This window comes from Canis lupus, chromosome 17 (genome assembly GCF_048164855.1).
Source record: "Canis lupus baileyi chromosome 17, mCanLup2.hap1, whole genome shotgun sequence".
Taxonomy (NCBI): domain Eukaryota; kingdom Metazoa; phylum Chordata; class Mammalia; order Carnivora; family Canidae; genus Canis; species Canis lupus.
In genome coordinates this window covers 44,355,433-44,382,994 of record NC_132854.1, presented here as the reverse complement: position 1 = coordinate 44,382,994, position 27,562 = coordinate 44,355,433, and the positions used below count along the sequence as shown (strand labels likewise).

Below are 27,562 nucleotides of genomic sequence, written 5' to 3'. Positions count from 1 at the left end.
TAGTACCTACAGTTAAAAACCTGTATGCATATTTAAAAATTTGCTAGGGCCTCCACCTTGCATCATTTTCTATCCTATCTCATTTTACCTTTGTATGAGTTATAAATGACAAAAGTAATTTTTTACTCCTTCCAGTATAAGCTGTTACCTCATTGCTTTATTTCTGGCACCTGTTATATAGTAGCTGCACAAGATATCTGTGTTTAATGAATAAATAAGGGGAAAAGAGAAAAAAAAAGTAAAAAAGAGAAAAATTTAAAGAGAGAAAGAGGAAGAAAATTGATTGACTTTTGCTTTAAATATAAACACTAAAAGATATGAAAACAGAGCTTCAATTCGGTGTTGTGTACTTTCTAGAAGTTCTGAGGTTCACTTTTACTTTGATTCACCTATACAGTGAATGTTGTTGGACAGTCATGTTGCAGAATTCAGAATCACATTGTGCTATTTCATATCTGAAATCTCCAACTTGCTTTTCCCTACCTCATCCTTTTTCTTTTTCACTAGAAGGTCTGATCCCTGCTCCCAGTGAAACCTTAAATCATGAAGGCCTGTGTGCATTGTTCCTCCTGGAACTCTTCAAAACCTCCAAGAATCCTCCTGATGACTCCCTTTCTCCATGATCACACCCTCCTTGCTCCCTTGCAGCACATACACTCTGTAGCTTTTCAACTGTTACTGTATTACATGCTGTTCTTAATGATTTCTTTGCTGTTTCATGTAAATTGTTCTTAATTCCAGAAATATATTTTGAGAAGGCTGGGCAGAGACCTAGCTTCCCATTTCTCACATGCGGGGCACGTAATGGAATAATCTAAAGATATGACGGGTTTTCTTCCTGCATTCAAGGGAAATTACTACGGTATTTCCACCCTAACGTACAATGTTTTCAGTTTCACCCTCTCCACCAAATATTATCTTTGGTCCTCAATCCCATATTACACAACACAGTTCATCAATCTCTCCCTGTATCTCTCTCAGTTGGTTTTCCTATGATTGCAGCAATATGATTTATGTTTGATTTTATCCAGGATCTGTATCCAGTGCCTGCAGTGTTTCTTCTTTCTTCTACTCACTAATGCACCTTGTGTATGTGATGAAACAATGAATCCCTCAGTTCAACAACTTTATTTATGATTATTATGTTTATGTCTCCTCTTATTTTTCAATACATACTGATTACTCACTGTGCAAGACACCATGCTCAGCATCTCATTCACTGGTGCGCCTGCCATTTGAGGATAATGGGGTTAAATAATATGGAATAGCTGTCTCTCTGTAAATACCATCACATGGAAGATAGTCGAGGCCTCAGAACTGGTCACTAAAATGAAAGAAGCTGATACCTGAAAACCTCTCTAATAGAGAGGTGCCTTCTCCAAGACTCTAAATAAAGTGGCCATGATAGTCCTGCTACCTCCTAACTCAGTCCCAGTCCTTACTCTCTTTCAGTCTGTACAAGCATAGTTACATAAAACCAGAGGAAGTGCTGAAGGCAGATGTCATAGAGAGGACGGGTTTATGGTAACAGGTGAATCTCTCACTTCTAGGTATCTAGCAGACATACTCTCTGGGGTGCAGACACAAAGGGGAAAATCCATTCCTCATTTGGATGTCCTCTGCCATCTTATGCAGTAGCTTACCTGCTCCTAATTGGTTGTCTTCCTAGTTCGTAGACAAGCAAGGGGGAAAAATCAGTGACTACATGTAATTAAAGATCTTTGTTGGGCTAGATTGATTTGGTTAAGTACCTGAAAATGACCTGAAACTAGTGAGATTTTCTCGTTATAGTATTACAAGAAAAAAAAAAAAAAAGATTAGACATAACATAGCTGAAGATATTGGAAGAAAGATATTTTAAAAATAAATTTTCTTTTTTGCATACTACAGAGTTGGAAATGTAGTAAATCAGCTTATTTGAATAAATGAAGGAGTATGGGAATAAAATTCAAGATAAAATACATTCCATTCAACATGAAGTAGTAGAAAGTTCATGGACTTCACAATTAGGGACATTAAAGTTTGAAAATTTTAATCATGACTGTCACCTAGTTGTGTGAACTGGAGAGGGCTGGTCATCATTTCAGTTGTTTTTAATCCATAAAATATGCTCAAATTTATATCAGATGAGGATTTGATGGAGAATAGACAGGTTCGGATCTCTATGCATAATAACCTCTCAAACCTTGGTAACTCCTTTCCTTATTCTTTTTCCTCATTCCCCAAGAATTGGCACCTGACATAAGAGATTTTATCTATAATACAGGATAAGAAATCATATGACAATCACATTTGATTACAAAGACAAGTAGTGTAAGAACTCACAACATAAGAAGCACCTGGGCTCAGTCGGTTAAGCATCAGACTCTAAATTTTGGCTCCCATCATGATCTCTGGGTCCTGAGATCTAGCCCCCACATGGGACTCCCTGATGTGTGTGAAGTCTGCTTAAGATTCTCTCTCTGGGACGCCTGGGTGGCTCAGCTGTTGAGCGTCTACTTTCAGCTCAGGGCATGCCCCTGGGGTCTGGGATCAAGTCCCTCATTGGGCTCCTTTCAGGGAGCCTGCTTCTCCCTCTGCCTGTGTCTCTGCCTCTCTCTCTCTCTCTCTCTCTCTGTGTCTCATGAATAAATTAAAAAAAAATCTTTAAAAAAAGAATCTCTCTCTGCCCCTCCCTGCAAAAAAAAAATAAATAAATAAACAAAAAACCCCTCAAAATATCAGTATAGGACTTCTAGTGATGACTTCCGGTGTTCCTCTGGAATTTGCAGAACAGGTGGAATTTTGACAGACTCAGATTTTGAAGGGGGAGGAATTTAGATAGCAGTATGATTGGAGAGGAAAACAGCTTTTATCTGAGCAAATCAGTCACTGGTCAGCAATGGACAATAACAGGTGAGCTGTGACATGGGCGGGGCCTCGTGGAACTCTCCTAGATGTTGCCAATGAATGGTTTTGATACTACAGATGTCAGTGATCACAAATCATTAGCTTCAAACTTCACTTATAACAAACTATAACTATAGAAGCTATGTTACATCTTTTAAATTAATTGTATTAACTGAATTTTAGGAAATGTTGATAGTTTGTTCCAGAAGTTTTAAACTAAATCCTGGATAAACACATAAGAATGGTACTTAACTCTTGACATTTGAAAAATCTGTTTCCTAAATCTTTTATTCTTTTTTATTTACTAAGTCAATCACCTTAATTTTTAATTCTATTTTTTTAACGCTAAAAATGGTAAGTAGTGTTTTCTGTGGCTGACAAGCCTACTCCTAAGTAATTGTTCAATTCAAGAAGTGTGAAAAGTCTGCTTCTTCTCAAATTAACTAATCAGGAATTAGTAAAATAACATGAAGAACTTGGAAGGGGAAAACTAACAAAACATTCTCATTTACCAGTAGGTATTGACATTTTCTTAAATACATAGATTTGCTCCTCATCCTTCATTTTAAGTTTATTTGCCATTTCCTTTAAAATAGAGATTTTTTTTTAATATTCTATTTATTTATTCATGAGACACACACACACACACACACACAGAGAGAGAGAGAGAGAGAGAGAGAGGCAGAGATAAAGGCAGAGGAAGAAGCAGGCTCCATGCAGGGAGACCAACATGGTCTCCAGAATCAGGTCCTGGGCTGAAGGCGGCGCTAAACCACTGAGCCACCAGGGCTGCCCTAAAACAGTGATTTTTAACACTAGATGTGTGTTATAATAACCTGGACAGATTTTTAAATTTATCAATGCTGAGGACCCACCCACAGAGATTCTGCTTTAATTGGCCTGAACTGGGACCCTGAGTGGCTCAGCGGTTTAGCACCTGCCTTTGGCCCAGGGTACGATCCTGGAGTCCCAGGATCGATTCCCATGTCAGGCTTCTTGCATGAAGCTTGCTTCTCCCTCTACCTGTGTCTCTGCCTCTCTCTCTGTCTTTCATGAATAAATAAATAAAATCTTAAATGACGTTTAATTGGCCTGGACTGGAGCGTGCTTACCATTTGTTTCCAGAGCTTCCCAGGTGATATCAATGTGGATTTACGCTTGAGAGCAATTTCTCTAAGGCTTCCTTCTGCTCTTTCAGAAATGGTGAATTACTCTGTTTTTTGGGGGGTCTCTTGGATCTATTCATAATTCTGGTAGCATTTGTCATGCAGTACTGTAATACATCCATTTATCAGTCCTCTGGGTCTGGATCTGAGAATGTCTAAAAGTAGAAGTTCCTTGTTGAGCATCCAGCATCTATTATAGTGTCTGAGATGATTGGGACAGAGGTCACTAACTTTTCATGGGTGGTCCAACTCTATGCAGGTATTTTAAGCCACATCCCAGGAAAAGCAAAGAGGCAGCCTGTAGCAGGGATCCTGAGCTAGGGTCCATTTCCAAAAGCCTGGACTCCAGCTGTGAGCAGGGTTGTCAAACTGTAGAATTCTTAGGCAGCAACTCAAAATAGATGATTTCTCATCACGTTCATCAATGAATGAACAAAAGATGTGCTATGTAGTGCTCATGTGAGGTAATCTATTAAGATTGATGCAAATGTTAAGGGAATAACAGTATAGACAATAGTTCTGGGAGAAGACAATTTTAGGTAGAAAAATCCTTCATTATGACTCCCTCAATGCTTTTGCTTTTTAACTTTTCCAATTTGCCACACGGATTTAAGAACACCAGCCTTACAGTTTATTTTCTTTATAAAAGTAAGGAGATTATGTGGTGCCTGGGTGGCTCATTCAGTCGAGCATCTGCCTCTTGATTTAGGCTCAGGCCATGATCTCAGGGTCATGGGATCAAGCCCCTCATCAGGCTCCATCCTCAGAGGGAGTCTGCTGGAGACTCTCTCCTTCTGCCCCCCTCACCCCCCACCCCGTCAAACACGTGCATGCTCTCTCTCCCTCTCTTTCTCTCTTTCATAAATAAATAAATCTTAAAAAAAAAAAAGGTAAGGAGATATATCACCCAATTAAATAGCATTCTACTTCAAAGAAGTACTAACATGCATTCAGACACCTGGTTAGCCACCCAGGTGCCCCAGATTAACAGCATTTTAAGACAAATATAGAAGTAGTAAGTAGTTTGTGCATATTTTAGAAAATACATGTACTCATCACTCTAAATGAGAAGCTTCTCCTTGCCTGTCATGGAAGAGTGACCAAAACTCAGTGGACTCAGTCCATGTGGAAGAGAGTTATTGGTTGGAACAAACTAGAAATGAGGGTGAGTTCTTCCAGTGAGACTGAAGAAGAGGCACATTGGTACGCAAACTCCGCCATTTTCTCATCTGAAAAATGTTTTGCCATGCCTCTGGTACTTGCTTGGCAGTCTGTTTCTTACTGTTTAATCAGACCTGCTTAAATCTCAAGACATTAGGCCTTGCTGTGTCTAAACACACTATGAGCTAGAAAAGGACTATCAAAAGAAATCAATATTGCTATAAATATTTCTCTCACATAATTTCATATTTTGCAAAAATGGACGAATGAACGTGTAATCAATCCAATATACTACACTTTCCTTATAGGTCCTCAGAACTAATATCATTCAGGAAATCTCAGAACAAGGGGATGATCTGCAGGATTCAACAGAAAACTCCAAATTAACTAAAAAAAAATATAAGTTTTAGAAAAGCAAAGACACCTGGATGGACTCTAAAGTATACATCTTTGGTTCAATGGCACACATTTGTTGAGCCCTGCAAATTGTGGGATGGTAGGACAGGAGCTGAGTGACACGGATGCTTTGCTTCTCTCTGTCCTTGATATCAGTGGGCAGGACCCCCTCCAAAACAGAACTGTGCTTTGAAATTTTGGGACAGAACAATTTGCATTTCAATCACCTGAGGTGCTTGTTAACACGAAGGTTCATGGACCTTGCACATTGAATTAATTTCTAGCAGCAGAGCTCTGGAATCTGCATTTTAACAGCTCTCTGGGAAATTCTTCTGTATGTTAAAATTGGGAACTTTCCTCCTACTGTGGAACAGTGGATAAGACTTTGGAACAGAAAGTAGGTGATTTGGACTGTAATATCAGTTCATCTAGTAATTAGATATCCCACAAGGCCAGTTCTGTTGTATTTGCTTTTGTATTCCTGATACTGCTTACAAAAAAGGCATACAGTAATGTGTGTTGAGCTTAAGTTAATCAAACGTAAGTTAAATCATTAAACGTTTAGATTTCAGTTTCTTCATTTATAATTTGACTATTCTGGACTAGATGATTTTAACACATCCTCTAGTTCTAACAGTCCATGATCCTAGGTCTTTCTGTAGAGAAGGGAATTAGATTCAGCTTCAAATAAAACAGCTACCTTTTGTTTGTAACACTGTGTCTTATCTGTTTGATCTGCTGTAATAAGATATCAGAGAGCAAGTGGATTATAAACAATAGACATTTCTTTCTAGAGACTGAAAGTCCAAGATCAGGGTGCTCTCTTGGCCAAGTTCTGGTAGGAAGGCCTCTTCCAGATTTCAGACTGCTCACTTCTTGCTGTGTCTTCACATGGTGGATGGGGCAAAGGAATTCTCTAGTGTCTCTTTTATAAGGGCACTAATCCCGTTCATGAGGGCTCTCATTTATCTAGTCCTATGACCTAATTGCCTCCTAAAGGCTCTACTTCCTAATACAATCACTTTAGGGGTTAGGTTTCAACATATGAATTTGGAAGGACACAAACATCCAGACCATAGCATGCAACTTTGAACCCTGAACTTCCTTTCCCTGATAGATGTTCTTTGGAGTATGGGGACCTCAGGGGATTTGTATTGGACTCACAGCTGAGAAATCAAAAATAAGAGAACATGACCAGTTGGCTGGTGTAAAGAACAGCACATAGACATTCGTTGCATTGGGGCTTACTATGCATACAGCTTATAGAGAGGGAAGCAATGCCTGAAGGCTTCCACAGGGAATGGGTCAGCTCCTACCTGAGCAGTTTACCTAATGATGTAGGTAGTCATTAGCGCCAGGGGGGGGGGGGGGGGTGGAATTTGGAAATGGATCAGGGACTCCCTACAAGGGAAATAAGTCAGCTTTAAACCCCTGCCAAGCAAGCCAAGAGTCACACAGTTAAGTCACCATGACAGTACACAGCAAGTAAAACTTACCTGCCCTTTCCACCATTTCCAATTAGGGAGGCCCCAGTGGTAGGCTAGTGATGGGAGACAGAACACCCACACCTCCCTTCACAGTGCAGGCACCTGCTTAAAGCAGTCCCCATCCAGAGAAAAGGAGCAGATTTACATGGAGCTGGAAATTTTAACTATTATATCAAAATAGATGTTTTAGTTACTAAAGCTAGATTGTTTTAGGGATTAAAGAAACTAGAAGATTTACCCTGGATTTCAAATCAGTTTAAAGGAGAAAAAAAGCAGCCTTACAGAGAGGGTTTGAATAAGTAATGAAAGAAAACAGTAAGTTTGGGTTTTTTTTTTTAACATTATATTACAATTCCAGATTCTTGTGTTTTGTTCTAACAGTGAACTTACCAAGATATGTTGAATATTAGTATATGAAGAAAATTATTCCTAGTCTTTGGGTGGTAAAAGGTGTGTATGATATTGCTCCCCTTCTTAGTGAGATTCTATTTTATATCTGGAGGGTAATATGTCAGTAATTCTATTTCAAGATAAAATAACATAAATATAAGTCATATAAAGCTAAATCATGAATCTTAACTGGAAAGATTTGGCAAGTTTCCATATAGCAAGGGTATTATCAAAGTTTCTCGGAGAATGGTAATTTTTTTCTTTAAACGGAGGCAAAGAATAACAGCTCAATGAAAATGGCAGACTAATAAAAAAAAAGGGTATTTTGAAAGAGCATGGAGTTAGAGTGTGGTGGATAGAAGAATGTCAAAAACAGTACCTTGGGAAGGTATTTGTGAGTAAGAACAGAAAGTTTTTTTTTTAACAGAAAGGTTTTTAAATCAAAAAGGCTTGCACTGAACCTATTGAAAGTAAAATGTCATTTTTGAGGTCCAAATGAGAGAAGATATGATTTTATGAGGTTGTAGATATTTGAGTCTCACAAAAAAGCAGAGTATGCATTTCATAAGCAAAATATGTATTTATAGAGTCTAAACTATTAGCCGAATTCTAGAAAATATTACAATATAAGTGTCCCTATGTTTACATTAAACAAATGCCAATGAAATGCTGGTCCCTTTTGGAAAGAGTATTATAAATGAAAGGGAAATATTAATTATCTTTGGAACCAAATTATTGGCCATCTGCATAAGGAAAATTGTGAGTCTAAGAGCTCTATTTCAATAAAAACTTTATGAAACTGGAGATTTAAAGAGTGAAAAGAAAAAGCATATTTGGGGTGATGGTAGTGTATTGTATCAGGAGAAACTAATGTTGACCTTAAAAAACAAAAGAGCCAGCAAACTTAGTTCATTCAGGCAGAGCAGAGGAATTGCAATCTGAGGCAAGCAAACTGTGATGAACCATAGGGAAGTCTGGAGATCAGAGGAGAGGCCTGCTTTTATAAGGGAAAGGAGGAAGCTGGGAGAAGCTTTTTCACTGATTCTCATTGGCTGGGCTGTTGCTGGGCAAGAAGAAATTCTTTCTTCTTCCTGCTGGAGTATTGAAGTAACTGTTGGGGAACGTGAGGTATACTTCTTACCTTGAGCAATACCTGTACTAGTGCTCCCCTTCAGAACTTCCCAGCTCTTTTAAACAAGGATTCCTCGATTTATTTTAACACTAAATAGGTTAGACATTTTTAGTCTGGAAATTTAAAAAGAAAAAAAAAAGTAAATGATGGCAAAACCCATTATGCATATCACCCTGTGTAGCACTTCTCAGTTATATAGGAATGAACACTAGTTAAAAGGAACACTGAAAAAAAAAAAAAAAAAAAAAAAAAAAAAATAAAAGGAACACTGAAATGGACAAAGAAGAATTTTGCAAAATGTTGTCATGCAAATGGTTAAGGACTCCTATGTTTAGTACCATATGATGTAGGTGTAAAATAGAGTTTATTGGGAAGTAATTTACTAGCAGAGAAGTTGCAAAGCACATCCAATTCCCTGAGCTTTTCAAATGACATCACTGTACAGGGCAGAGGTAGGCTGCATGCATGGTGACTACAGTCCCAGTAGAGGGCACCCTGGCCCATAAGAATCTACACATTTATAGGTACAGCAGACAGTAGTGGGGGAAGTGGTCTTTTTGAAAGGGAGAGCTCCAAAGATTCTTAACCATAGGAAATGAACTGAGGGTCGCTTGAAGGGAGGGAAGTGAGGGGATGAGGGTAACTAGGTGACAGACATTAAGGAGGGCACGTGATGTAGTAAGCACTGGGTGTTATATAGGACTGATGAATCACTGACCTCTACCTCTGAAACCAATAATACATTCTATGTTAATTGAATTTAAGTAAAATTTAAAAAATAACACAAGAAATGGAGAGCTCTAGAGTTCACAGTGAATGTAGAATCAAACAAAGTAGAATATTCTTTGGAACTCGACAGCTTTGGATTTTATCTTCGTTTTGCTATATAGACAAATTGCTTCACCTTTCTCAAGCTCATTTTTCTCATCTGTACAGTAGGTTTGTTTTTTTTTTTTTTTTTTTTTTTTTTTTTTTTTTTTAAAGATTTTATTTATTTATTCATGATAGTCACAGAGAGAGAGAGAGGCAGAGACACAGGCAGAGGGAGAAGCAGGCTCCATGCACCGGGAGCCCGACGTGGGACTCGATCCCGGGTCTCCAGGATCGCGCCCTGGGCCAAAGGCAGGCGCCAAACCGCTGCGCCACCCAGGGATCCCTGTACAGTAGGTTTGTATACCATCTGACGTATCTGCTGTTAAAGAAGAAAGTAGAATACAATGTATATAAAATGCATGGCACTGGTGAACACTCCCTGCATGAAAGATTTTATTAATATGACATGTCCTTGAAATATATTTTCCTAGTTTATCAAAACTGGGGGATACTTTATAAAGCTTGAAATATATAAAATGAAAAACAAATATGAGACAACGATATGACACATACTAGGAGGAATGAGCTAAAAATGTAGTTTCTCAAAATTGAATACGTTTATAGAGAAGAGGTTCATAGCGGACTCTTAACAAAACACACACACAAAATTTCATGTTGCCATGTTTAAATATTGTTAAAAATATTTTGGTCCTCTGGAGAACATCCTTTTTATAGCATCATGTAACAGAGAAAATACCAAACTGGTCATCCTTTGTATTTTTATAAAAATAATAAAATATAAGATTATCCAACAATTAATACCATGTCAATGAAAAAGTGAAAATCACTGCTCCTCCGGCCCCTCTCCCCACCTCCATTCTCAATAATCACTCTGGATAGATTTTGATAAACATTTATCTCAATTGAAATTTTAATGTAGCTTTAAAGACCCTACAGTGAATTATTATTTGAATATAAAAGCTTTCCTCTCCTGAGGCAGATGCTAAAATCTGTAGTGTTGAGGTTTCAGGTATTGAAATTTGTTTAGATTTAAATAAATGTTTTCATTTCTGTAACACTAATGGCTTCCCATTGAAGGTATGAATGCACTCGGGGATTCCTGCCGCAGTTCATAAACTACTCAAGTGCTGTGGCCATCTTCTGAATTATGGTATTACAGTCATTTGATGATCATCTATTATCCTATATATCATAATCTTCCATTTCTAGGCTTTGAGTGCATAATTGAAATAATATGTTGGTGTTATATTATTAGAAATACGAATCTATAAGTTATCTTCTCTTGCCGAGTTTAGAGAAAATTTATTAGTATATGTCTCACTAAACTGATGGAGTTCATAAATACAGGTTACATAAATATCAGTTTTAAAGCTATGAATTTTTTTAGTACAGCTTCTCCAACTCATTTTTATCATTCGATTTTGAGGAAATGTCTTTTTTTCAAGGATTAAATAACTGAGCTGTGAAATTAGTTGTTGTTGACTATATATATCAGATGAAAGTAGAATGGGAGGGGGCAAGTGAAAGTAACTCTTCCTTGAGACTTCAGTGAGCCAAGTTCCTGGGAAATGCTTAGTGAGAAACAATAAATTAAAAAGAGTTGAAGGAAGTGCCTTTTATGCAACTCATAATTAACCCTTGGAACCCTGCCATAATATATTATGAAGGCAAATAACTTAGCAAGATTCAACAAGAAATTAGATACTATATCTGAATCAGAATGTCACTTGCAGTTAATCTGCCTCTAGTAAAAATTATAGAGGTTATCAATTGTTAACTTTAAACAGAGCAAAGAGCAATTTTATTTAAGTAAAAAAAAAAAAGTTCATTCTGGAATAGCAGAGGAATTACAATTCTGGACAAGCAGGCTATGTTGAACCATAGGCAAATTTGAAGAGACAAAGGGAAGGTCAACTTTAATTAGGTTTCAGGAGGAAATTGGGAGAGGATTGTTTTGAACAAAAGTTTATTGGAAAAGAACAAGAGTATTGGGTCGTGGCTAATACCCATTGGTGGTTAGTGTGCTCTTCCTGGGGCAGGGAGGGATCTTCTTTTCTTCAAAGCAGGAGATAAAATTCCTATGTGCACTATGTCCTCCCTTGTCAGAGTACTCCTCTTCCTTCTTCCTGCTGATTATGCAATCTTTTGAGAGAGGGACCTGAGTGAGAGTGCTCCCTTCAGGATGTTCTGACTTTGTTTTAAATGAAGCTCCCTCTACTTTCACACAATGCTCATTATGCTTACATTTTAAATGATCACAAACTAGGACAAAAGAATAACATTATTTATGAATTAGCACCAGAAGCTGAGCTACATGTTTTGGAGTTTGGTTAGATCGTGCTACCATGGAGTTTTTAGCTCTTACAAATTTTATTCTTCTGACGTCTATGGTAGTGTTGCAAAAAAACAAAAACAAAAACAAAAACAACAAACAAAAAACAAACAAAACAAAACAAAAACAAACAAACAAACAAAAAAAACCCCAGAAGTATTCTGTCTTTTTCTTTCTGGATCAAAACATCAGATTATTCTTTTTTTCCTCACCTTACTCCCACCCTCATTCATATTTTTAATTACAATGGCAGCTTTCATCATGCCCCTCGACACTGGATAGTGAAAACAGTGAATAGCAGGAACTAAAAGATGCTCTGAATTGTTGTTCGTATTGAATTGGATGTTCATCCGGTTATCATCTCACATGTTGAATTAGGCAGTGGACAGGAGTCTTTTTTAACTTAGCCAAGTAGGTCTATGAGGGTAGACATGCATGTGCTTTCTCGCCTCAGAGGAATAAACTGCCCTGGGAAAATAAGCTATGCAGAACCTCCACAAAATAAAGTGGATCCTGATTTGTTAAGGGTTCAACCCAATTGGAATTTACAAAAATTTAAAATTAGATAATTCCTTTGAGATGTAGTCTAAAGAAAATCTGAGCATTTTCTATTACCCAAAGTCAAAAAGGAGAGTTTGGACTCATTGCTGTCTCTAGTCTGTCCTAGTGATACTGGCTCTTATTTTCAGTATTTTTATATTCATTTCAGTATGTGACTTGCCATGTGATTTTACTTATGACAAGAAAGAGAAGGCAACGGAGTAGGAAAAATCAAAACACAGCAGAAAAGTGCCAAAGTGAGAAACTGTCAGTTTGTGTCATTTGAATACCGTGTCTCCGGTTTGGAATCAGTTCCAGCTCTATCAGTTTGGCCATTTTGTTCCTATTAGTCAGAATATCATACTTCGAGTTATTATTAGGTTCATCCTTATTTATCCTCCTTAAAGGAATGAACTATGAAGAAGCAAAGATTTTTTTTTATCAGAATAAATTAGATATCAAGATATGAACAAATATCCAACAGCATTTTTTAAAAATTAGTATTTGGAAGAGCACTTTTTGTTGAAGCTAAACTACATGTTTCTGTTCTGTGTGTCTGAAGACTTCTCATAGAATTTAATGTGAAAGACTGATGTGGGTTTTCTAAGACAAAGTGAAAGCTTCCTTTCATCAAGTCATAAGTTAGATAATTATAGTAATAATTTTGAATATTTTGCAGTATAATCTTCCAAGCATTTTTACTTTGCCGGAATAACACAAGCCATCTCAACTGTTAATCTTCTGAAAGACAGTACGGTTGCAGGTCTTTTGTTTTATAATGTCCTGTATATGAGCAGATCTGTCTGGTCCCATATTCAGTTTGCAGTTATTAATATAAATACTTTGCGTATATAACTTATTTAAAAGTTTAATTTCTCATCTGTTCCAGTGATCACAGTTGTAAAATCTACTTTCTGGCTACATAGCTCGTTATTAAACTGTAATATTAGTTACCTTATTTTCATGAAAAACTGCGCTGGTTATACTGTGAATATATTAATGCCTATATAAAGTAAAAGTATTGATGCAGAAACTATCGACAGCCACATTTTTCTTCATTATAAATTTTCAATTTAGAAACAACCTGCCATTTTTTCCCTAGGTAGGAGAGCAATTTTTGGCCATTTGAGGGCATGCAAATGTTTCAGTTTAGTATTATAGAAAAGCAATGCTTACTGAATCTGTGGTGGTCTCAGAATTTTCATGTATACCTAGCAAGTTTACTATTAACTACATTTTATTTCTTTATCCCTATTTGGAAATTGTGATGGTAAGCATGTTTGTTTGTTTTTATTAGAGAAGAAAAGGACACAACAGCTGTAATATAAGTGCCTGACAGTTTTGGCATATATATTTTTTTATTGTAATGCAAGTGCCTGACTTAAGTTTTTGATTGCAGAGGCAGACATTTCAAAGACTGGCATCTTGAATAAACACATTGCAAGCCCCATAGTGAAGAGTTAGGCTGGTCCACCCCCCCCCCCCGCCCCGTCGTTTCCTTTGTTTTAGAGATACCTGATTGACTTAATAACAGATTTTTTTGACCTCTGATTTTCTTTTCCTTGCTTTAATGCCCACTCTGATGTTTTATATTCACCAAAGTGAACCTGAGAAACTCTACCCCCTACCCTCACCCCAATCAAAGCAGAACCCCAGGCCAGCACTCTCTCTACCAGCGACCTCACTGTATGGCCCTAGGCATGCTGTGTTCCCTCCAGGACTTATGAGTAATAAACCTTGTCTTTCAAAGTTTCCTGATGCAAGGAACGTTATTGCTTAGGGCATCTTGCAATCATAATAAGAGCCATAAAGGCTGGCCCAGCCACAACATTGGTTTTGAAAGGGGAGAAGTCTGCAAGGAGCTTGCCTGGCTCAGGTGAGTGCCCTCAAGCATTTTTAGCTGGTAACATCTCTACTGATAGGCTGGATCCAGCACACATAGCAACACACCTCTTTAAATCAGTTGGGTTCAAATTTATGAGTCTTGCTTATAGGGTAGAGTGAAAGAAAGCCTATTATGGGTGAAAAATGTTGCCAGATATTTTATATTCACATGTCTTGGTACATTTAAGGTTCACTCAGACTCTACTGAAAGTATGCCTCATTTACATTATCTGGAAAATTGAGGTATTGAAATAAATGCATCTTCAGTAATAGGGCAGGGTTTTGAGATACACACAGAGACTTTCTCTTCTTACTCTGAGTTGCTCAGAGGTTCACCTCGTGATTCAGAGCGCAGCCTGTGGTTCACATTCACTGGGTTTACTGAACCCTAGTTTCGCCCTTCACTACCTTCTACGATCTTAGGCAAAATGGTTAACTCTCTTAGGATATTTTCTGATTTTCCAGTTATAAAGAAGAGAGTAATAATAGAGCCTGCCTCATTCCACATGATGGTTGTTACAGGGATAAATGAAGCAATCCATGTAAAGTGCCGAGCATGGTTCCTGGCATACCAAGCCTAGATACTTATCAAAATTAGTTACTATCATTTACATTTATAAGTGCTCACATATATCCTTGCACAATCTAAAAGATTTCAAAACGGAGCAAGCAAGTAAGCCTCCTTAAGACAGTCTCTTTTTAAAAAAGGGTTTCGTTATTTTTTTTTTTTTAAGATTTTATTTACTTATTCATGAGAAAGGCAGAGACACAGGCAGAGGGAGAAACAGACTCCTCACAGGGAGCCCAATGTGGGACTCGATCCTGGATACCAGCATCATGCCCTGAGCCAAAGACAGACGCTCAACTGCTCCCTAAAGTAGGGTTTTTGAGACTATAAGATAAGAGGAATTTATGCATATTCTCACAGGAGGAACCTTGAACTTTTTAAAAAACCTTTCAGCCAGCCATGAGCCTAATCATTCCCATTCTTGGGAGCCAGTGTGATTTCACAAGTTTCAATACCTCATTTACATATCAACTCAACCAATCCCAGTTAATCTAGTTTTGATCCCTGTTTTGAATAGAGGACCGAATGAGAACTACACTCATAGCCTTTTGCCTATATAACTCTACCTTCCTCTTTGTCTTTCTGGGAGCACAGTTCAGGTTTCTGTTTGAATCTGTGTCCCCCAAATTGCAATTCTAATTGCCTGATTAAATTCCTGTTTTCTTAAATTTTTACTTAAGTCTTGGTCTACATCAAATATATCCTTTCTCTACTCCCATACCTAACATCATAGCAATTATCAGAGCTAGACTTCAATTCAGAGCTTCCACTTTTTATTTTTCTCTTTTTTTCTCTTTATTTTGAAATATCTATACCATGAAACATAGAGTCTGAAATAAAAAAAAATTAAATATATAACAACTGAAATTTAAAAAAATATGAAACCTGGTACAATTTACTGTATGTCATTAAAAAACAAAATTCAGCCCAGTAAATTTGAAGATCTAATTGTCTTTAGACAATGATTTATGAATTGGGCAACATCCCAACTAGCAAGTAGAGGGGAGCTCCAAGGCGCTGTATAATATGGAACGTTTTTAAAGGCAGAGATGAGGTGGGGAAAAAAAGGAATTTAATAGCAAGGAATATGTTGCTTTCAGCAAGGCCCTAACCTTCTGGAAGGGAACTGAAGGAGCAATTAGGGATCATCTCCTGGTGTTAACCAGGAATTTCCAGCTTGGCTGGAAATTAACGTTTATATTCCTAGGGAGGTTGAAACTGTAGTTAGGTTAGCTATTAAATCTTGATTTACTACCATGGGGCCTTAACATAAGTGACTCCATTTGGGGCCTGTGATTTTCTTTTTAACAATGTTCACATGTTGTTTCATTTGCTTTGAATATTTTATCAGAATTTTATAATTCTTTGGGTGCAATTGCTTAAGCCTCCTTTATACTTTATCTCTCCGTAGACACTCCATTCCAATCCCTCTTTTGCTTCTTAGAATAAATCACCACTCTGCAGCTTGTGAGTATCTCTCCCAGTCAAGTTTTTAAAAATTCACCGCATGTGTATGTGTTCAAAAATAATGTAATGATATTGTTTTGTAAGTTTTAAAGTTTTATGTAAATGGCATTATGCCATGTGTATCTTTCTGCAAATTGCTTTTGCCTTCAATATTGTAGTTCTGCAATTTATTTATGGTGAATATAAAGATACAGTTGGTTTATTTGAACAGTTCTAGAATATAACCTGTGTGACTATATCCATTCTCCTATTGATAACACGTAGATTGTTTCCAATTTTCTCTATTACAAAAAGTACAGCAATGAACAACTGTATTCATATCAGATTGTGCAAAAGTGCAAGAATTTCTCAAGAGCTTATATTTAGAATAGAATTGCTGACTAATAGGGCATGTACCTCTCCTGCTCTATTAGTTTTTTATGGATACTGTAATGAATTATCACAGACTGTCTTAAAACAACACTTATTTATTATCTTATTTTTCAGTAGACTCTCAGTATGCCACAGTCTCACTGAGCTTAAATCAGTGTTTCAGCAGGGCTGCATTTCTTACTGGAGCTGTACAGAGAATCTGTTTCCTTGCCTTTTCTTGGTTTTAGAGGCTGTCTGCATTCTTTGGCTCTTGATACCCTTCTTCCATATTCAAAGCCAGCGATGAAGAGTTGAGTCCTCACATTTCATTCCCTGGACATCTTCCATAGTCAGATCTCCCTCTGACTAGAGCTGAGAAAGATCCATATTTAAGAACTCAGGTTATTACATTGGGTCCAGTTAGATAATCCAGAATAATCACCCTATTTTAAGGTCAAGTGATCACACTTGATCTTAGCCAAAAGGCTGAGAAGCCATTAAGGGTCAAATGATCAGTATCCTGAATTCCATCTGCCACTGTAATCCTCTTTTGCTTGTAACCTAACATATTCATAGGTTCCTAGGTTTAGGACACTGACATTTTTGAGGTCGTTATTCTGTCTACCACATCAGCATTTTGTAATATTGTCTAATAGCTCTCTAAGATGTTTGTACCTGCTATGTTCCCACAAGGAGTGGCCGAGTGTTCCCTTTTCTTTATCTCTGGTCAATGTTGAATGTTGTTGGGTATTTGCATTTTTGCCAGTCTGAAGTCTCTCATTGTTGGTTTAATTTTTATTTTCTTAATTAATAGTGAAATTAAACTTTTTATGATATATTCATTAATTATTTTGACCTCCCCTTTTGAGAATTGTTCTGTTATCTATTGTTCCTTTTGCTAGCTGCATTGCTTTTGTTTTCATATTAATTTCAGGAGTTACTTATGTTATCTGTTAATTCTTGGTAGGTTGGGTGGCTTCTCTCAGACTGTCACCTTATTAAAAACTGCTTTTTTTAAAAAAAAATAAATAATGCTTTTACCTGATTTTTATTTAAGAGTTAAAATTTCTTTTTTTTTTTTTTTTTTTTTTTTTTTAGAGTTAAAATTTCAATGCAACAAAATTTATCAATCTTTTTTAGTTTGTATATTTTATTTTTTATTTAAGAAGCCACTCTTAATCACAGGTTAGATATTGCCTTATATTTCTTTAATATTTAAAAAAGGTTTTTCCTTAACACATTTAAGTCCTTAATCCACCTGGAATTTTCTGGGCTGTAAGGCAAAGACTCAATTTTATTTTATTTTCCATATGGATTGCAATTGTTTCAATCCCATATTGAAACATATACTGAATTTTCAATCCTTTCCCCATGCCTTTCCTCCTTCTGGAAGCCTGCCATTACAGATTTCTATTTAAGATTTAATCCTTTGTCTTTAACTACTTACCTGCTTCTACTACAACCCTACTCTCACCAACATTTAATGAATGCTTATCTGCTCTACCTTAACCTGGGTTTTGAGGACATTCATGTATTAGTTTTGCTGCAATAATAAATGGCTTCTAATTTCTTTTAGTTTTCAACACAAAAGTTTATCTGCCATTTAGGTTACATGTTGACTGTGTGTCAGTTGCTCCCCTGCTTCTGCCCCATATGTCTTTTCATTTTTGAATCCAGGCTGAAGTTGGAGATGTTCCCTCTCTGGAAAGTACAGGAAAAAGAGAAAGAGAGCTGTTGGAATCATGTAGTGACTCTCAAAGTCTCTGCTTGAATGTGGACTGCATTATATCCATGCATTTCCATTTGTCAGAGTCATGTGATTAAGCCATATCTTAATGGGGCCAGACAGTACCCCCCTTCAGCAGAAGACATTGCAACTCACAACATACAGAGCAAAGGATGTAGAATTCTTTTTATTTATTTATTTATTTATTTTTTTTTTTAGAATTCTCTTTCAGAATGGGAGAGTGAATAATTGTAAAAATTAATAAGTTTGCCAGAATGAGTATGATTGTATCACTTATATTTGTTAATTGTATATGTTTTAGGTACTTGCATATTTGATATATTTTACATTAAAAATAGTAAATTAATAATCTGTACATCCCAACTGAAAGACTTACTGGATGCAATAGCAGAAAGTATGAAACAAAAAATGAAGAAACTCATGTAGTTTACACTCAGAATATCCCGGTAGAGATAATGATGACATGGTAATATAAAGTTTGAAGAAAAATAAAGAATATTTTCTAGAAATAATGTTTCACATATAGATGAGAAAGGAGCTCACACAGTTCCAACCAAGATGGATAAATGACAAAGTAAAGGAGGAAATTCATAAAAACGAAGAATTGGTTGAACCTGTTACTAATGCCATGTCAATGAAGCTTAGAGTTTTAAGCTGAAGATGTAGCATGTTAGATTCATCCATATATGATTCATCCTGAATTCATTTTCATAGATCATACCAGTTTCCTCTCCATTCTTCTTAAGATCTTTACTTGCCATTTCAGGCATATTGATTTTTTATTTTCTTAAACAGTCATGCTCTTTCATTCCTGCCCAGGCAGTTCTTACTGCCTGGACTTTCCTTCATCTTTTCTATGCTAATAATCACCCCATCCTCTGTGCTTCATTGACCTTTATACATACTTTTGTTATAGTCCTTATCACTCAATGTATACTATGCTTCTCTCTATTTCTACTTACCGACTAATATCTAGGGGAGCAACTTACAGAGTATTTGATTAGTGGGGGAATTGTGCCCCTTACTTTTTTCAGTACTTTTTTCCAACTTTTCTGCTGAGATTTAACCCATCATTCAATACAGTAATTTTTAATGGTAGTCACACCATTCAAGTAGTGCCTCCTGAGAGGAGTAGAAATAATTTTGGGAAAGTGCCACTTCAAGGAAACTTTGGCCTGAAGTCACAGATTCTGTCTTAAGTGTTGAGTGGTCTAAGTGGTTATTTTAGTCTAAGTCTTCTTTATCAAGAAAAAACAAGCCTTAATTAACTTAAAGGTGTTAGAAGGAAAAGTAAGAGATGCCCATTCATTTTTATCATTGTTGTGAAAATAACTTATTATTATAATTACTTTGAGCATAAACAGCACAACTGATCACTTGATTAATGATAAAGACTTTATAAATTGTGGAGAAACCTATATTTTTAAATTATAAGATAAAAATTTAAATAATTTTTCCTTACAGTTTTTGTAACTTTGAATCTCAGGCCTTATTTTTACTATGATAAAATAAAAGATGAATTACAGAAGTGTTTTCATGACCTACAAGTGAGCCAAATATTGTGTTACATGTATTAGAGAGGTACACAATGATAACTTATCTGGGATTTATAAATCCCAGTGGAACAGAGCATTGTACCACCAGTGTCTATTTGATGCAGTTTAAAATTATGAAATACCAACCACATTATAGGATAAGGCAAGGCAGAGGCAGCAAAATTAGGTACCTGGGGGTACCTAATTACCTACCTAATTTATTTTAGTCATCCTCTTTAGAGTGTTCAGTATAATCTAATTTGATTAAATTTGATTTTGAAGGCTGCTTTCATAAATTAGATAGCTGAATGAATATCTGATTTGGGGGTTGGATAACTTAGACTACTATATATTTAGACATTTATATCTGTATATTTGAGGAATTTAGGAAACATTAAGTGTATTTATTCTTATAGTAGTGAATGCTTGAAAATGTAATATAACCAATTAAGCCCAAGGAGGAAAAATAAACCAGAGGTAGTAAAGAGAATGAAAACATAAAGAAGTGTCATAATTTTAAAACATATTGGATATATTATGCCATATAAACTTACAAGAAGTAGTAAAACTTTTGTCTTACATAAATTGTTTATAATGTACTAGAATTCATAGACATATTGGTGGAGGGTTTTGTTTTTTTTTTTTTACTTTAGTTTACTTTTTTTTTTTTTCACTTTCTTATATTGCACTAAATAATTTCGTTTTGGGCAGCCCAATATCTAAATCCATTCCATTCCAGTTTGGGTGAAATCTTACATGAATCATTGTATGTGGCAGAGGCCATGTTTCCCATAATAATAGAATCAGCCATTCTGTCTCTTCTAATGACCCATACCTTGTACATCTTCAAGAATTGTTTAGGTTAACACAGATTTTGTGCTATAGATGTCTATGACTTAAAAAAAATAAACAAGAAGTTATTAAATGGATTCAGATTGCCACAATTCTTAAGAGACTCAACTAGTTAGCAGTCAATTTGGGGTCTCTTTGTACAAAGATCTGTGAATGGTTTGAGATTTTACCTACTTTCAAGTTAACAAGTTTGTCTGTCACAGTTTAATGGATCCTGGTAAAGATATAAGACTTCGGCATCAGAGAAAAAGGATAGTTTTTCCACTCACAGGAACATGCTCACAGCAATAGCAGTAGCCAAAGTACTAGCACTTTTGCATGTTTCCTGAGTCCCATTGTCTTCAGAGCTATATGAAGAGTGGTAGATGACACTTGTATACTCAGTGAGGTGCATGACAAAATAGGAGCATTGAGAGTCTGAATCTTTCATGGACAACAAGCATACCTACTCTTTGCTACAGAAGGAAGCACTATCCGACTCTTGTTTTCTCAAGTGCTTCACTATACAAACATCCTTGAAGGGTAGTAAGTGCCTTGCTCACAAGATGTACAGAAATTTGATAGACTGATCAAAATTTTTTTGATATCCAACACTCATGTATCAGGATTATTCTATATTATAAGATCTATGCCTCAGAATAGTATGCTCTTAAGTGATAACAAGAAAGAAAACTTTAATCTGGAATTTTTTTTTATAATTTTGTATTAATGCTACTATTCTTAAGTAGAAAACACTTATATAAAGAATATCAAATTTAAATTCCATTTACAGGTCTCTTATGAGGAAGAAAAGTGGTAAAGTGTTCTGAGTATAAAGTTTTATAACTCTCAACAAAGATTACCACATATATATTTAATAATTGTTTTATGTCTATTAAAGCCAATGATGAGAGGCAAATCTAATTCTGTTCTAAAGACTAATCATTGACTAACTTATTCCTTGTGATTTAGGAAAAGTTTTGTTTTGTTTTTCCAATTTGAAAAGATTCATTCCATTTTAATGCTAGGTTTATAACAAGCAAACATACTGGTTGAACATGAATTTTTAAGATTTTTTTCCCCATGTTTATTAGACATGTTTTATGGTATATTCATTGTTTGATTTTTATTTATTTATTTTTTAAGATATATTTTTTATTTATTTGAAAGAGAGAGAGAGAGAGAGAGAGGGAAAGCAGCAGGTGGGGTTGGAGGAAGGCAGAAGAAGCAAGAGTCCTAAGCAGATCCTGATGCAGGGGCTCGATCCCACAGCCTTGAGATCAGGACCTTCAGGACCCCAGCTGAAACCAAGAGTCAGATGCTCAACCAACTATACCACCCAGATAAATATTCATTGTTTTAAATGCACACACAGAATTGTTTCTTCAATTTCTTTTTTTCCCCTTGATAATGCCATTTCTGTGGCATTAGCAACTGAATGCTATTTTTTCCATTGTCATGAATAATAGTGACAATGGCATTAGTACCAGATACACAAGTGGCTCTGATAATACATAATCTGACCTTTATCTCTAATCTGATCAGCATGGGCTGCCACCCTTCTAGCTGTGACATAACAGCTGTTTTGATAGCTGACTGCAATCAATCATTGCACTTGCCTGATTCAGCAATGTTGAATTGCTTTGAGCTTTTCTCTGAGAAAGACTACTTCACTCTGGGAGTTGGTGGCTAATATTTGTCTTCCTCTATGTGGCTTTTGAGAAAATCTGATGGAATTATTAATAAAACAGAATGACAATGCATATGCAAGCCTAATTTAAATAAACATATGTTTAAAACTATGTTGTGAACCAAAATTAAAATTAGGGAGCTGGTTTTAGAAGTTTGGAATGAATGTCTTAGATACCAAAGTTAAAAAAAGAAAATCTAATGTCACTTTACATACTTGTTAGGCTCTAATATTAATCTTATTAACTAACAATAAAACTGAATGCCAGTAGAAAACAATGTTTTCTAAGACTTAAAAATTAAACAAAGGTAGACATATTGAATTAAAAGTGCCATTTTATTTATCTTTACTTTTAATACTTGGGGAATATGAGAACTCTGAGAATCTGAGAGGTCATTATATACATGCCCATTGTTTTGTGGGTTCAAAAACTAAAGTATGGAGATATTAAGTGATGTTTCCAACAACCATGGTGGTACCAGAGAAGAGCCTTGGTCAGAAAAAAGACATGTAGTAGAAGTCCACTTATAGAGCTAGAAGAAAGGGGTGAGAGCCTCTGAGAGCCAGTTTTCCTCAAGGCAGAAGTATATAGGTATCAGTAAACTCACCACTAGACGGGGCTTTAAATGACTTATCTGTCCAAATACATAATATATTGGTTTCTTTATGACTGCTGGCAGCCCTATATACACTGTCCAACCCAGAATCTAGTGATGTCTTTGGGGTGCCAGTACAATTACCAATTCATAGTACTGTATTGGAACCAACATGAGTTTTTTCCTTGGTGAGTCAAAAACGACACCAGGTTGAGTTGTCCCACAAAGAAAAGTTGATCTGTAGCACACAAGGAGATCACAAAGAATGGCTTCCAAAGCCATGATGCCCCAAGCAAGCCTTTTATTTAAGGTTCCTTTTATTTAGGGTTAGGATGAATATTTAGACAGGGAAGCTTTGTCATCAGATGTATATAGAGGTGGGCAGAAGGTTGCACATGTGCCTTAAGGAAACATGCCAATACATACATTGTATCTTATGTAAACAAGGCTTGTGCCTTCCTTTGATGGAGATTTTAGTATTCTAATGAGGTAATGGTTATCACTGGTCACACCAGAGGTCACTCCATGGTCCATCTGCACAGATACGAGTCAGGAGTTAAGCTCAAACTGGTCTGAGTGGTCTGGGCCTACTGGAGGTCTTGTCTGGGCAGGTGCAGTTACTCAAGAAGCAGTTTTGCTTTCCATTTGCCTGAGTTAAGAGATAAGCTGGAAAGAAGAGCTTAAGGGAAAATATGGGACAAGGTTGGTGAGTATAAGTAGGTGGGCAGTAAAGGTCAGATCTTAGGATCTAGCTGGTGGCAGTACTACCATAGCCATTTATTTCACCTTGATTTTTTGCTGTAATATTTTAAACTGTCATCTTGTAACTAAGTAGGCTTTTAAAGAGCTGAATAGGGAAATTCTTTTTAAAATGTTTAATAGGGAAATTTTAGCTGATGTTTTTCTTTTCTTCCCTTTAGCAATTTCCCTTATAGCAAGCAGATGCATTTATAATAATTTCTTCGACCTTAAGGCTACTCAAAGCATGGTGGAAACTGATCAGTAATTTTACATCATTGATAATATGATGTTAGTGTTTCTTCAGCTGAAAAGCCAATTATTTAGCTACTTTCTTCATCACAAGGCAAAGTGTCTCTTTCCAGCTCAGCTGAAATAGTTTATTAATTATATTTCCTTATCTATCTAGACTCAACATTTTGTTTGATATTACTTTCACTTGCAAAAGCCAATGTACATACAAATGTGGGTGTAAAAAGTACAAACAAATGGATTCGCATGCATATTCCATGCATTGATATGAATGAAGGCTGTTACTCCTGGTGGTCGATATTAATTAATGAGGTCATAGGAGGAGGTGATGGTTTTCTATGATGTTATACATGTACACATTTCACATACACAATTAAATTTGATAATGTTATTCCATGTCTTATGTTTATACCTATTTTCCCTTTGCTTATGCCTAATGAACATAGACCACATCTTCTAATACTTTCTACTGAGTACTTCTTTTTAAAAAGTATTTTATTTAAATTTGCCAACATATAGTATAACACCCAGTGCTCATCATATCACATACCCTCCTTAATGTCTGTCACCCAGTTACCCAGCCCCTCACCCCCCTTCTGTAACCCTTTGTTTCCCATAATTAGGAGTCTCTCATGGTTTGTCTTCCTCTTTAATTTTTCCCCACTCAGTTTCCTTCCTTTCCCTTATAGTCTCTTTTGCTATTTCTTATATTCCACATATAAGTGAAACCATATCATGATTATCTTTCTCCAATTGACTTATTTTACTCAGCATTATACCCTCCAGTTCCATCCATGTCAAAGCAAATGGTGGGTATTCATCCCTTCTGAATGGCTGAATAATATTCCATTGTGTATATATATAATATATATATGTATTATACACATATATGCATATACATATATATACCACCTCTTTTTTATCCTTTCATCTGTCAAAGGACATCGTGGCTCCTTCCACAGTTTGGCTATTGTGGACATTGCTGCTATGAACATTGGGGTGCATATGTCCCATTGTTTCACTACATCTGTATCTTTGGGGTAAACACCCAGTACTGAGTACTTCTAATACTTCTAACACTAATTCCTTTAAAATTATTTCTCAACATTGTTCTCCATATACTATGAACAATTTCTTGTTTTTAGTGGTGGGGAGGGGACAGGGGCAAAGGGAGAAAGAGAGAGAGAATCCCAGCCAGGCTCCACACCCAATGCGGAGCTTAATGCAGGTTCAATTTCATGATCTTGATCATGACCTGAGCCAAAATCAAGAGTCAGATGCCCAACCTACTGAGCCACATAGCCCCGCTATGTACAATTTCTAAATTATGTTTACTTGTATTATAAAATATAAGACTGCACCTATTCTCTCAAAATGTGCTTGTATTAACTAAAAGTTATACTCTGGCAAACTACTGAGCAGAGAGTTTACTTCAATGTTTTTTTTGATAGTAAATAAACACCTAGGTTAGAACACATTTAATACTATTTTCTTCTGTCTCCTTTATCCCACTCTACTTTTAAAAATTACTAATTTTGACATCCTATTTCATGATGAAGGAAAATGCACTTTTAAATTAAAGTTGTGCAGTTTTAGAATTAGAAGGAATGCCTTATCACCACCAAGTAACCTGATGTTTCTGTTGACTTTATTTTTGGTATTAAGTATTTATTTCATTGCTTTTTTTATTTTCAAGCTTTGTTGAGATCATTAACATATAGCATTGTGTAAGTTTAATGTTTATGGTGTGATGATTTGACTTATGCTTATACTGATAAATTATTAACAAAATAAGGTTGGTTAACATATCCATCATCTCACATCATTATCATTTTGCTTATGAGTGTACTAATAACTTTTCAGATTTACTCTTAACAACTGTTAACAATATAGTATTGTTAACTATAGCCACCATATGGTACATAATATTCCCAGAACTTATTTTTTTTTTTTAATTTTTTTTTTTAATTTTTATTTATTTATGATAGTCACAGAGAGAGAGAATGAGAGACAGAGACACAGGCAGAGGGAGAAGCAGGCTCCATGCACCGGGAGCCTGACGTGGGATTCGATCCCGGGTCTCCAGGATCGCGCCCTGGGCCAAGGGCAGGTGCCAAACCGCTGCGCCACCCAGGGATCCCTCCCAGAACTTATTTATATGATAATTACATATTATAACCATTGGACTACATGCGCTTCTCCCCAGTCCCTCCACCAGCTTATTCTCTATAGACCTCACCAGTGGAGGGCATCTGGGTGGCTCAGTGTTTGAGCATCTGCTTTTGGCTCAGGTCTTGATCCCGGGATCCTGGGATGGACTCCTGCATTGGTTTGCTGTGGGGAGCTTGCTTCTCCCTCTGCCTATGTCTCTGCCTCTTTTTCTGTGACTCTCATGAATAAATAAATAAAATCTTAAAAAAAAAAACATAAATTTTCTGGTCCTGAGTTTTCTTTATTGGGAGCTTATTAATTACTGATTCAATTATGTTATCATTACTAATGGTCAATTAGGTTATCATTCAGGTTTTCTGTGTTTCTTCATGACTCAGTCTGGGTCAATTTTACCTTTCTAAAACTTCATCTATATTTTGCGAGGTTGTCCAGTTTGTTGGTGTGTAGTGTTCATAGTAATCTCTTATGGTTCTTTATAGTTCTGGGATATCTCTTTTAAAGTCTCTTCTTTAACTCATAAATTTATTGATTTGAATCCTCTATCAAAATTTCTTGTTAGTCTACCTAAGGTTTTGTCAGTTTTCTTTATCATTTAAAGAGCCAACACAGTTTTAAAAATATTTTCTGTTGTTTTCCTACCCTCAATTTCATTTATTTCTGCTCTGATCTTTATTGTTTCCTCTCTTCTGCTAACATTGGGCTTAGTTTCTTCTTCTTTCTCTAGTTCTTTGACGTGTATAGTTTGGTTGATTGATATTTTTATTCTTGATATATGTATTTAGCTGTAAATTTTCCTCTTGGAATTGCTTTTGCTGCATACCATAATTTTTGGTATGTTGTGTTTCCATTTTTACTTGACTCAATATATATTTTTTAATTTGAAAAATTTCAATTCCAGTATAATTGACGTATAATATTATATTAGTTTCAGATGTACAATATAGTGATTCAAAAATTCTATACATCATTACTAGTGATGATCAAGATAAATGTACTCATAATCCCCTTTATATATTTTGTCCACCCCTCCCATCCACCTCCCCTCTGGTAACCATCAATTCTCTATCGTTATGGGTTTATTTTTTTGTTTGTCTATTTTTTTCTTTGTTCGTTTAGTTTCTTAAATTCCACATATAAGTGAAATCATATGGTATTTGTCTTTGTCTGACTGACTTATTTCACTTAGTATTATACCCCCTAGATCCATCCATGTTGTTGCAAATGGCAAGATTTCATTCGTTTATATGTCTGAGTAATATCCCATTGTATATATACAAAGTATACATATACACTTTTGTTTTATCCATTCATATGGATATCAGTGGGCCCTTGGGCTGCCTCCATAATTTGATTATTGTAAGTAATGCTACAATAGACAAGGGTCCATATATCTTTCTGAGTTAG

The 27,562-nt window shown here is 36.0% G+C and overlaps 1 long non-coding RNA gene across 1 annotated transcript in view; it reads right to left on the bottom strand.

Moving 5' to 3' along the window:
• Positions 1-16,727: 16,727 nt before the first annotated feature.
• The window catches only part of LOC140608058 (uncharacterized), a 34,691-nt gene continuing 23,856 nt past the window's right edge, over positions 16,728-27,562 (bottom strand). The window contains exon 3 of the long non-coding RNA XR_012010012.1: positions 16,728-16,969. This is a non-coding gene — a long non-coding RNA (uncharacterized lncRNA). The remainder of the gene's footprint in view (positions 16,970-27,562) is intronic.